General features: G+C 39.3%; 1 protein-coding gene across 29 annotated transcripts in view; it reads left to right on the forward strand.

The window, feature by feature from the left end:
- The window catches only part of ZBTB20 (zinc finger and BTB domain containing 20), a 496803-nt gene that overhangs the window by 120975 nt on the left and 362732 nt on the right, over positions 1 to 13096 (forward strand). For all 29 annotated transcript variants that reach the window (XR_011143850.1, XR_011143846.1, XR_011143840.1 and 26 more), the window contains one exon: positions 6642 to 6763. The gene's annotated coding sequence lies outside the window, so the exon portion shown is untranslated. The remainder of the gene's footprint in view (positions 1 to 6641; positions 6764 to 13096) is intronic.

Consider the following 13096-nt stretch of genomic DNA (forward strand, 5'->3'; position numbering starts at 1 on the left):
AAAACATACAGTTAGTGATGATCGCACTTCTGGCTGTTTGTAGCCTGGAAGTGCTGCAACTACAGATACTAGCTACAGAGTAAATTGTCAGCAACCAATTCTGAGAGGGGAAATTAGTAAGGCTTAAATTAAGAAATGGCTAAGGATAATGATTCTCAATTTTTAGGCATGGTGTTGTAAAACATTCTAGCTATGAGCAACTACGTTTGTTGTGAAGACAATAATGGAGAATGAAATATGCAATATTTCTCTCTGAGATGCTCATCTGTTACAGATGAGTACCCAGAATTCTTGTTGACTTCGGTAGGAATATACAAGGGAAACAGACTGTTCTTGAGACCTCAGTGAATATAGCGCACATGAATATCTAAATAAAGAGCAGTAGCAAATCAGAAAATATTGTTTGTATGCAAAAATATTTTAATTATAAAACAAGCAAAGGGCAAGTATGCAGGTGGCTATCTTTGCAGTTCTTGGTGCCATTTGTAGCCAGTCAGAACAAGAAAGCATCTGCCAGTATTATGGTTGTCTTGGAAATAACTATAGTTTTAGGTCAATAATTACTGCTAGCTGACATCTTATTTTCCAGAATGCTTTTTTTTTTCTTTTACTACAGTTTATTTTAGAAATATAAAAGCCAAATAATTATGAATTCTACATTAAGTACAGAGCGTACTAGAAAACCAACAGGATTTATGTTCTCATGAAGTCTTTTTGGCATGAGTGAAGAGAAAAACATATAGTTGTTTAAGTCTGCAAACATCCTGGCTATAGGAGTTGTGAATGGCATTCTGTTTATAGCGTGGAACCATGCATTTTATGCACTTAATTTTAAGAATCGGTTTAGATACTCTAGATGTGTTCTTTACTTGGATACAGGTAATTGATCAATTTTACCTGAAGTATGCTAGCTTTTTGTCCACATGGAGTGCTTTTGAAACTAAGGTCGGTTAATGACTAGCACAGGAGGGTGACAGAAAGGACAACAAAGGAAGTTAATAAATCGATAATAAGGTGGGATTATAGAGGATTGAGCATGGATATTAGCACCATTTCAGACATACTTTTTAATCACTGTCGCTCTGCTCCAATTTTGTCTAGTGGTTTTCTAGGAGCACCATCCTGAAAGGAATTTTGGGGTGTTTGGAAAAAGACCACTTGACTTGTCGCTTATTGGCAAACATGTCTGCATCCTCAACAGAGGCCTAGAGGTGAGATGGACGGCAGAGACAAGATTTTTCTGCCAGCCATGCAGTTAGTCCCTCTGGAAGTGCCTTAAAATATGTTGACAAAATATATTTGGAAAACTTGCAGTACTGTGTCTCACATGTGAGAGAAGATTTTATTTTCGGGTCTTGTCATTCAATCACTGAATCCATACGTGTACAAAGTCAAATGAGCAGTGAACAATTTAATGCTATAGCAAATATAAAAGATACCGTATCATGCTTACAACTGACAAATCAAACTGTGTAGGACAAACTCATACAAAATACAGAAGTAGAAGCACTATGTAAAAAAGAATCTGTTCCTAATCTCAGAGTGTTTTCAAGAAGAAATTCCAGCCCAGTTCTTTCGGTTATGTCACCCAAGTGCTTCCTTGAATGAGCCCTCGACTGTGGTATTGGTGACATTCGACCTGGACACTTCCTGCAGCTTCGGTCGCTTCTCCCAAAAGTCCGTGCTCGACAATTAGACAGAAGGCTACACTGAATTAAATTTTATTGTTCAAGTATTCTCCATTTATTGCGGATGCACGTAATCAAGAATTTGGTTATGTCCCGAGCAGCCTGTTTAACCTAATGAGAGTGAATGGCAATGGGTGTTGCTTAATCGGGACAGCAGTGCCAATGTTTCTGCTTAATTGGGATGCATTTGGCTGGTGCCAGTCCTTCAAGTGGTTTTTAAACAGGTGCTTAATGGGTGTGGAAATCTAAACTCTGCCCTTTTAATATGGAAGTTGCCAAATAAAGACTGTGGGGGGGAGGGGGAAGTCCAACGCAGCATAAATAATTTTTATCTTTGTATATTTATTCAGCATAATCTCTACCCTAACTTTAATTTGGGAGGTGGGGGGATATGTATTTCTTTTCTTAGTTGAGAACATCCATTAAATAGAACAATGTTTTGTCTAACAGGGTGTCCTAATTAAAATTACCCTGTAATTTGAGAGGGGGGGAAATATCTACTTGTATGTAGCTAAATTTGACCTAAAGGCCATCTAAATTGGGAAAATTTGTTATACTTTTTCTTTCCATGCTTAAAATGAAACTTAGTATTCTGCCAGCAGACAGCATGATTCTGTTATTGCACAGTATTCAACATTAAGGACTGTCTCCTTGATTCCTCTTTAGTATTTTAAAAAAAAAAAAAAGTATTTTGAAGAAATTCAAAATAGATTTCTCCTCTCTCTCCTCATGTAGTAGTATTCCTTCGTGGTTGCATCTTTGCAATATTTTGAAAGCAACCACAATGTTGTTCTGTGCGTGCTGTAGGCCAGTCCGAAGCCTTTGGTTGTGACTGGTGTGGTGAACTTAACTAACAAACAAGCAACTGAGAGAGCAGCTGCTTAACAGGACTGGATGGCTCGAGCATGCCTTTGCTGTGTGCAGCTACACACCTTCTGACTGGCTTGGCATGCACGCTGGCTAATTTTGTTATCTCGAAGAGTGTGGGCCTTTGCATACATAATCTACTCCATATACACAACTGGGGAGATTTTACCAGGGCTTCTAAAAATGACCCATTTGTGCTCTAGCTAGCATGCTTTAAAATGCTACTGAGACAAATTGCATTTAATAAAATTTATCAAATTGGAGGGAATGTTTGAAAGACTTTACCAACTTCAGAAGCGTTGTTTGTATTTGAAGGAATTCTCAGCCTCTTTGACTTGACAGAACTGTACAAGCTGCAACCTGTAGATGCTGCTACATGGACACAAGGTGGTGGAATTTTATTCTCCCTATACCTCTCTTTCTCCCCACTTTCTAGGAAGGTTGGAAAGGGGGACGATTTTCGAAACCATTTGAAGTTGACCCGAATGGGCTGCTGTTGGATTCAGCTAGAACTACCTCACTCTGATTTTGGTGGAAAGAGAATCACACCAGTGTTTCTTTTGATAATCCCACCCATAAGGTCTCATATAAAATGTAATGAGACCGCTATGCGCACCAAAAGTGGAAGCTCATAAGTGCCAGAATTTAATTAGATACAAGAGAGGCTACTTTTCAGTGAATTCTTCTGCTTGCGCCAACTTTACTCTTTCATAACTCAACTTCAGTGGAGTATGTAACCACAGAAGAAAAGAAAGGAAAAACCTAACGAATGGTTTGCAATTTGCTTAGCTTACTTTTGGCTCCAAAAAGTGCTGTTAAAGTGAAGATAAAATTTGAGACTGACGTTTTGGTAATATACTTTCAAACTAATCAAGAACACTTGAATAGAAAGTAGTTGAATATTGGCATCATTTAAAATTCTGAGATTCTCCTCATCTTTTTACTGACCATCAAAACTGATTTAGGTACTGTTGTAACCTGGAGAGAATCTAACAAATTTAATTAAACAATTTTGATGATGTGCCAATGATATGGTCATAATTTGATATTAAGAATAGATATTTGCCAAAGCATTTTGTGTGTGTACATATATGCATATATTTGTGTATATATACATATGTATGTCTTCTAGTGGACCATTATTTTACTGGTAGAAGTATTCAGTGCCCTGGAGCAAGAATATATGCATGAGTGGGTTGTGCTGTGTTATCAGAAAGACATCTTAAGGGCAGTGGAAGAAAAACAGGAACCTCCTGTTGGGAAGCCAGCTGAACAATTGTATAGGGGTCACGTAACTTGAGCATGTATAGAATTGTGTAACAACCTATGCAGCTGCCCATGATAAATAGAATAACTGTAGTCATCTTAGGGAGTATATAGAACTGCACTGAAAACAGTTAGTGGTGTTGGGTGCTGTTGCTTCAGCATCGCATAGGCTATCAAGTAAAGCTAAATACATAGGTATTAGTTCATCCTCATTAAAGGAAAAAAGCCTCCAGTGCTTATATCTGATCTGGTATACTGCCCTTGGGGCCTGGTTGAAACTTGTATAGAGAAGTTCTGACTGCACTACTGAAATGCCTGGTATTGGTTGTTGATCTGATGAAAATGGATGAAGATCAGGTGTCCACACTGATTCTGTTGGTTGTGTCGGTTACTGTAATTTCCAGAGATGGTGAATCATCTGTGTCTGCTAACTGGCTTGTGGAAGTTGTACATGTGGAAGCTTGTGGAAGTTGTGACTTGTTCCCTTGAAGAAACTGCAGATAATGGTGTTGGGTGACTATTTACTGCATGGGATTTCTCTCATGTAGGATTTTAAATGTTCCATTTTTGCCACCCCTGAAGCAAGAAGGCTAAATGAAGAGACTTGGACTGCAGTGTCTTCAGTATTCAGCTGAACTCCAGTGTTACATCCCACCACTTCCCGTACAACTGTTAGGGCAGAGTGACTTTAAAAGTGGTGACATTTAGAAAAATTAGACTCAAGTCAGGCAGAAAATAATGCTCATGTGCTATGGAGAATTAGCAAATGAAATAATATAACTGTAAAGGTGTGAAAGAAAACTTCCTATTCTTTATTTCCAAATGTATTTTCTAAAGTCCTTGAAGGATTTTGGGGAGCTTACGGATGTCCTAGTAACAGTGTTTGTTAATCATGCGCTTTATTGTTTGCCTTTGGCAAGAAAGCTCCATTCTTTCCTTTTGAATGTGGGACCTTGCCTCACTGCCTCCGGGAAGCGTTCCTGTAATGCACATCGCTTGAGGCTAATTCAGCTTGCCACTTGGAAACTGCCCCTGGTGCAGGTTGTAGCAGTGCACCATTAACTTGAGCTATTTTTCATCAAAAGCAGGCTGCATCTGTTCTGCTTGATCTGCGTAGCCCGTCAGTTTAGTTTTGGTTAGCATGTGAGGTGATGACTTTTTGTCTTATAAAGCCATGTTTGTTTTGATTTCCAGCCATGTGATAGGAGGCTGTCTCCCACATCACACTAAGGCTGGCCGAGACATGTCAAGGTGTAGTTCCATAGCAGTCTGAAGGAACTGCTGTTGAGGCTGTTGTGTGGACATCCCTTCACTCATACGCTTCTGCTGCCTCCTCAGCTCTAACCCCCAGGTTTCACAATTGGATTGTGAGCTGCTTCTGGGCATTGATCTGACTGAAAACATATGGAATGGAAAAGAAATGTGCTTTTAGCTGAAAGCTCCTTGAATCAGATGGTCGTCCAGTTCCGACACAAGGAGAGGCTTAGGAACATGCGGCCAGAAGAGCAAAGAGGGGCGACAAGGGTGGGATTATAGCAGCTCTGATTTAAATCAGCTTACACTACAGTAAAACCACACTCGTAAGGTTCTGGAAGTAATAACCCCGTGGCAAGATAGAGCTATGAGCACAGGATATGGCAATTAAAGGGAGTACGGGTTTGGAATTTACTTTCTTCATTGTTTGCTAAAACTGGGGTTTTGGTTAGTTTCAGAAGCGCTGAAGATTGCCTCCCTCAAGCTGTCTACCCCAGAAAAGGGAAAAGGATATGAAGGGTCAGTTCACTACTGCTGTGAGGTTTAATTGATACCTGCCATAAGAAGCAGAACAAGCTGGGGGCAGGGAGAGGAGGAGAAAACATTTTTATAAGCAGGCAGGAATTTTTCCCTCTAAACAAGTGCTAAAACTTCATTAAAATTTCAGCCAGCTTTAAATTAAAATTTGTGCTTGAAAATGATCCATAATATATTTTGAGTTCCAGTGAGGCACATCAGGGAAGTACCAGTACTGGTTTCTTCTATGTGCAGCTTGCGATGCGAATCCTCTGTCTTCTGCCACAGTGTTACTGTGTCGCATGCACCAGTATGAGAATGGCCGGCAAGTTAACCCTTGGCCTTCTGCTGATCGTAGAAAGCCAACATCGGATGTAATATGTGGCTGGGGGAAACTGAACAGAGCAGATGATTGGAAAATTCTGAATATTATGCCTGCTTTGTAAACAAGCTACTTGGCCTAATGCTTTTTAGCATGAATAATCACATTCCATTAGATTTCAATAGCCTTGCCTACACTAGAAAATGCTATGCTTGCTGATATGTTTCTGTAGGAAAGGCCCATGTAGTTATAAATGATTGGTTCTTCTTTCCCCTATCCCTGCACTACTGTGTTCGTAGTTTTTCAAAAATATGCATTTCTTCATCTGCCCCACCTGGAACAAGTCACTGAATATGATGCTGGGAAGGGGAGTTACAGGAAATGAAGCTATTAGCTCCACTATATGGGCAGTCATAAGTGGCAGACCGTGCTACTTCACTGGGTTCACATGGACTTGGGCACATTTGAAGGGACATGAGGACATGCAATATGCAACCTGAAATCATGCTTTTTTTTTTTTTTCAAGCAAGATTTTTATATCATTTCCACTTGGATTAGAATTACAGCTGTTCTCTGCAATTGGTACTCCCCGCTGTAAAGCCTTTGGAGAAAGACCCTTTGCTGATGTATCATGCTTTTGATAGGGCCAGTATTGGAGTCTCTGAAAACTGTTTCAAAGGTTTTGCTTCATATGGCATGTTAAAGATCCTTTTCTCCTCCTATTTTAGGGAACTAGAGGGCTTGACACATCCTTTACATCCTGCATTTACTCTGACCACAGTCCCTGCCTGTTCTCACAAGTGGAGCTCAACCCTGCTTCCCTTCCTGTTGATTCCCAGTCAGCTACATGGTAAGTTTTCATTATCCCTATACTTGTTGCCACAAGGTAAAATTCTGGCAGACTCTCTCTAACATCCATTAGCACTGGGCATTGAGGGCAGAGTACTTCGTGCCCATCAAAGATCTTTCAGTTGAATTCCAGGCAGACAGTAAGGAAAGGAAGATAGTATTGAATTAGCATTGGAGCTGAACTTCAACGTAGATTGTTATAGGAATAAAATACAAAGTAAAATATGTGACAGAATTAAATCCATCAGTTCTAATAAAGGAATCAGAAGAAAGCAAAGAAATCTTGGACCCTTAAATCCCATTAACCAGGCCAGAGAGAGAATGTGTTAAAAGCGAACTGCACTGTATCTTTTTTCATTGTTTGATGGAATAATCTTTTTCACCCTTTAAGTGGTGTGTTTAAAAATCCTGGTATTTCTGAAACAAAGAGAATATACAGCCACCGAGCTAGCTAGTTTTTATACCTTCCTTTTCTGAGTATTGTCCTTCAGTACAATACAGAGCCATTTCTTTGTTCTCACAAGCTAGCAGTTAAATTGTATGTAAATGTATGCAAATTAGATGCTGTCTAATAAAGAGAGTCATTAGATGGAAGAAATATTTAGTTTAGGGGGGAAAAAAAAAAGAAGGAAAAGAAAGCAGGTGTATTTTGCAATACAAAATGTAATATTGCAAAAATCCCTCAAACTTTGGGTGAGGGTTTTTTATAAAGCCATTAAATATTTTCTAAAAGACTTACCCTAGTCTTGGTCCTTCCTTTTGTGTGTTTATGTACGTATACGTTTGTATACTTGTGAGATCTTTTCTAAAACTGACGTTGGCTGTTTTAGATATACATACTTTAACAGACATGTAAATATTGTGTTCATAAATACTGTTTATGATTTCTTTAACACATATGGCTATGAATTCACACACGTACTTCATATTAAGGTGTGTTCTTGCTTACTTGAGTATATAAAGGTGGAATCCATGTGGTAAATTATATTTTCATGGAGTAATTTATTCATCATACGCTCTGACTGGATACATTCTGCTCACTAAATCATCTCCCTCTATTTGTTTTATCAGCTCCTCCCCAATGATCTTAAAGTATTTTTTTTCATTTTATTTATTCATGAAATCTCGGTGCCAGAATGCCACTTTTTTGCTGGAATTTTCTACCAAGTAATCCCTTTTTGAGGTATGGACCTGATTCAATCCTAAAACAGCAATGACCTTTCTAAGCATAAAGAAGCTTTACTACTAGATATCAGAGCACTGGAATGCTAGGAATGTGAAGCTTTGTGCCATCAGATCTTGGGGAATCTAAAGCTGTGAATGGGACGCTCAGCACATATCTACACTCTGAAACATTTAAAATTGATGAACCTTAGATTCTTGCCACTTTTAAGATCGGGAATTAAAATTAAGACATCATTTTAATCTTCTTTCTAATCTCTGTACTCTAGAATCTGTAGTCCTGGTCTTGCAACTCTTCTGTTTGGCAGAACTAATATACATAGATGCCCTGACTGAATTATTAAGAAGTCATTATTATATTTTCTTCTGTTGGTCAGTTATCATGGTTCAGACAGGTATCTTAATAGTTGGAATCTGACTAGCATATTTTTTTCAGGGTAGTTTTGTGGGTCTGGAACTCTGAAGACATATATGTATATGTGTATAAAATATATGTTTATAAAAATAATGTTGTTTAAATATTTACATATAAAACTAAGGGATTGGCTTCCTTCCCAGAATTACTGGAACTACCTTCCTCAGGAACATTTGGACTTAAATAATCTCTACAGCAACACTTTTCTTCTGAAACTAAACAACTTGTGAAATGAGTGACTAGCTCTGCACCCTTTGCTGTTCATATGGGTTCTTTGGCTTGTGGTGATGGAGAGGCTCTTTGCCTGGGTGATATATTTTCAGTTGATTGGGCTAAGATTCTTTTTTATTGCTCTCTCCTCCCAGAGTTTCTCATTGGTTTATTTTATGAGAGAACGTTTATGAGAGAAATTCTAGCGCAGTGGGGATATTTTTGTCCTTGTTGTAGGGCAGGCCCGTGCAACGTGCTGTATCTGGGCTGCATGTGGTCCAGAGGCAGCCGTTTCTCTTGAGCCAGCTGCAGAGCAGACAGACGGAGCCCTCGGAACAAAGTGACATCCTACTTGCCCAATGTCCTGACTGTACTGACTGAGCAGGCGGCAGAGAAGCCGTAACCTGTGTGTGCTACCTGATGGGAAAGGTAGGCAAGGTCACTGTAAGGAGGTGCTGAAGGGTTGGCAGTGGATATTGCAGGTATTTCTGAGGGTATTGTGGATGATTTAACAGACGTAAGGCGAGGCCTGCTCTGCAGGGCGTGTGGGGAATACAAGGAGAGCCTGAGGTGTAATACAAGAGAGATGGTAGAAAGAGATGAAGAATAATGAGAGGAGACATGCAGGCAATGTCAGGGTATTGTGTGGAGTGGGAGGGATGAGGCAACATTAGTAAACAGAAAATAGTAATGGTTTACCCCCTCATTTGGGGCACTGCTCTTCTAGCCTGCCTATCATTGAATGTCCTAGGACAGTTGAGCGTCTGGTGATTTAGATATTGAAGTTAATGGTTTCACACAGTTTGCAACCTAGCTAGGCTTAACTTCACAGGTTCTTTAGATTCCAGGCGGTGTTTGTTTAATCCTGAAATTCTAACTGGGGAGTTTGCAGTGGAGCTGGAACACACTAGCAGCCAGGGAAAGTACTTTGTCTCCCAAAAGTATGGTTTTTTGAGTAGGATGCAAAGTACGCATGCAGACAGGAATGATGAGAATGATATCCAAATGGAGGAAGAATGCTTCAGGCTTAGGGACAAGAGTTTGATTAATCCCCTTGTTCTTCACCAGAATTCCTGCGGCCTGGGGTAATTGCTCTGGACAGGCAGAGAATACAGTGCCTGAATACTTCTGAGGAACTGTGTGTTAATATCTTTCCCCAACTTGACCATAAGGGTAATACTGCTTTCCTACTTTAGAAGTATATTGCAAGGGTACGTACATTAAAGGATGTGAGGTGTCTGCACTCTGTGATAATGAATCCAAAATCGGTACTTCAGACAGGTGTTGGAAGTAACATACTGAATCAGACAAATGGTACATCTAGTCAGGCATCTTCCTGTTAAATGTCTTCAGCAGCAACAGAAGGAAGTAGAGGAAATCCTAACCTGTAATAGTGGAGCAATCAGTATTTTTGTTAGTGAACTGAAAATAAATTAGAATATTATAACTTGTATTTCTCAGGAGTTTGTACATCTTCTTTTAAAAAAGAAAAAAAAATTTTTAAGAAATAAAATATGCTACACTAAACTAATCCTAGAGCTAACGAACAGGCATTGGGACTAGCAGCTTTTGCTATTACCTACTGCTTATTATTGTTATTATTATTATTTCTTTTTAATTATGCAAAGTGCTAATCAGTTTGATTATGCACAGTGCTAATCAGGTTAATTATGCAAAGTGCTAATCAGTTGTTCTCTAAGCGCACGAGGAGAGCAGAGGTGCTGGCAGTGAATGGTGGTTCTAGATGGGGGTAGTCTCGGCAGTCATTCCTTATTAAGAGAGGAGTAGGTGAGATGACAGGGGTTTTTGCTTCCATTAAAAAATTAAAAAGGAAAGAAAAAGAAAATCATGAGGGTGGTAGTTCTGGTAGAGTAATGTCTTCTTTCACAGCAAGGCAGACACTTTTTTGCAAGTCGCCTCTTGCTGTTGGATAGTTTCTGTTGGACTTCAAATGTACTCACCTTGGCAAATATTTTGGAAAAAGGTCTTGTAATGGAGGGAGTTCAAGTTGCCCCCACTTCATAGGTTGGAATGCAAAATCAGAAAATCACAAATTAAGGGAGTTCACTTAATCTAGCATACAGTCATCTTTTAGGCACTGCTAAGTAGAATATTGACAATGTAACTTGACTGACAGTTGATCATTTGTTCATGCAGTTGAAGGTGCTGCACAAAAAGTCAAAATATATTTCAATCAGTGTAATACCTTTACAAGCTGTAAGAATGTAGTGTGCCTTCTCAGTGGAACTTACTTTAAGCTGCATTCCCTCTTACTCTTTCATGGTAAATTATAAATTAGGAATTTTGTGTAAGCCAGGATTGGTTTTCAGTAAGCTATATTCTTCTGACAATTATTGAAGATTCAGTATGCCTGTGTTATTTTACCCAGTGGTTAGTATCTAACCAACGTTCTTTATTTGATTGTGTTTCAGTGTTAGTGTGGGATCCTTAAGCATTGCTTTTTACTGTTAGTAATGGAGGTGACATCCCCAAAGCAGAGAGCGCTTGTCCATAAAAGTCTTGAGGAAAGGATCTTAAGAGATTTTGAAGTTATGAGAACAAAAGACAGCTCCTGTATAATACCTCCAGTTCTAGAAGGTTACTGCGGCAACAATGCAAGAGAAGCTATTCTTGAAAAATTAATTATTGAAGGTGGTTACTTATGGGAAGTCATGACAGATTTTTCAAATATATTTAAGGTAGGAAGTACATCATCAGTAGTTTGTAGCTTAAACCAGGGCCTGAAAACTAACAGTATTGCCTTTTTGGCTTTGTGAATGCTCCACAGGACACTGACCCTCAAAGCAAGTTTATTTTACTGCCAGGTGTGTGGGCACGAATACTCATCTGTTCGTATAAATTCATTATGTTTTTAGAAACCTAAACATACTAATGGTCCATGATTAAGTCTAGAGCTTTAGAGCTTGCTGCAGAGGATGATGCCAATGTGACAAGGAAAAGGGAGAACTGCCAGACACCAGTGTCCTGAGATGTAAGGTTTGGATGCTTTTGTATCTGATCAGAGTTCTCTGAAGTTAATGCAAAGTCTCCCATAAACTGACGCTGAATGGGGTGCTTCTGAAAGCCCGGTCATTGCCACCTCAAAGTGCTAGTCGAGAAGAATTCAGTCTTTCTGCCTCAGGTCTGAATTTGGCATTTTGATTTTAAAGTAGTGCATGCTACAAATTGACTATTTCTGTAGACTTCCTGTTTTTCTTTCACCTGTCTTTCACCTGACGAGGTCACCTGTCTGTGACCTTGGTGCCCACTTGCTCTTTCTGTACAATTTTGACTTCTGCTTTATGTTCTTCTGTGAAATGTTTCTGTGTTTTATAATCCTTTAACTCTGCATGCTGGTAAAAGGGTGCTAGTAGCTGAGAATGCCTACTGCCATTCTGCTTAACTTGTCTCTATTTGGTGGGTGTGAAATGAGCCCTCTGAACTAATCAGTATCTTGTGGGGGCGTTGTTACTTGATCTGATGTGAGACTGACTGTTGCCCCTGGAAGCCTAGCAGTTGTCCAGGGCTGTGGAGAGGGGCTCTCGGAGCCAGTGCAGCGAACAAAATTTTTCAGAGAAGGGGTATGAAATTTTGTGCTCAAAGCTGTCAGACCTCATACCAGAGTTTCCACTTCTCTGGTTTTGGGTTCCTACTTTGTCTCGTCCTTCAGATAGTTTTCCGTGGTCTGTGTTAAGTGAGCAACAACAACAGGTTCAAATGCGAATGCTTTCTTTTTGATTATCTCTGAAATACAGCTATATAACTCTATAGTTTCTTTTAGGATTATTTAATGTTAAAGTATATTGATGTACAGAGAACAGCAATGTTATGGCTGTCAGCATAAATATTGGTAATGAGATTTGTGGCATTGCATACACAGTTGGTATGAGATGAACCAGCCAGCCTCATATGGAAGTTAGATAATGAATTAGTACGTCTTTAGGAAAGATTAATTTGAAATGCTTGGCCCGTAAAATAGCCATTAAGATTTTATTTTCAGACCCTCCTTAAAGGATGGAGTCAACAATTACATTTTCTCTCTTTCCTCCCAATCCTGAATGACAGTTAAGAAACGAAATGTTAGATTTTTTTTTTTTTATAATAAACTTTTTTTCTCATTGAAGAATAGAAAATTCTTATACCGTACTCACTGACCAAGCTAGAGATATGAAGAACTGAAGGCTCTTCAAGATAGAGTCCTGCTGGTCAGGAAGCAGCAATTTTAGTTTGTTGCTGTCTCTGAAATCTCACGTTTTATACGTCTTAAAGGTTTAACCTTTCCTTAGATATACACAGCTGGATTTTCACAAGCATTAGCAATTCTGTGCGCTCCACTCCTCCCTCATCAGTTCTTTGATGAGACACAATAGGAGAGTCTGTATAGCCAACCACAATAGGGGGAAAAACACCAACTCTCTCATGAGAAACCCTTGGCATCACACAGTCTCGCAGGAGGCAGAAGCTTACTTGTTAGTTGTCTGCGAGAAAAGTAGCTGGATTATTTCTTTACCTTTTGGGGGCCAGGCG

This window comes from Struthio camelus, chromosome 1 (genome assembly GCF_040807025.1).
Source record: "Struthio camelus isolate bStrCam1 chromosome 1, bStrCam1.hap1, whole genome shotgun sequence".
NCBI lineage: Eukaryota > Metazoa > Chordata > Aves > Struthioniformes > Struthionidae > Struthio > Struthio camelus.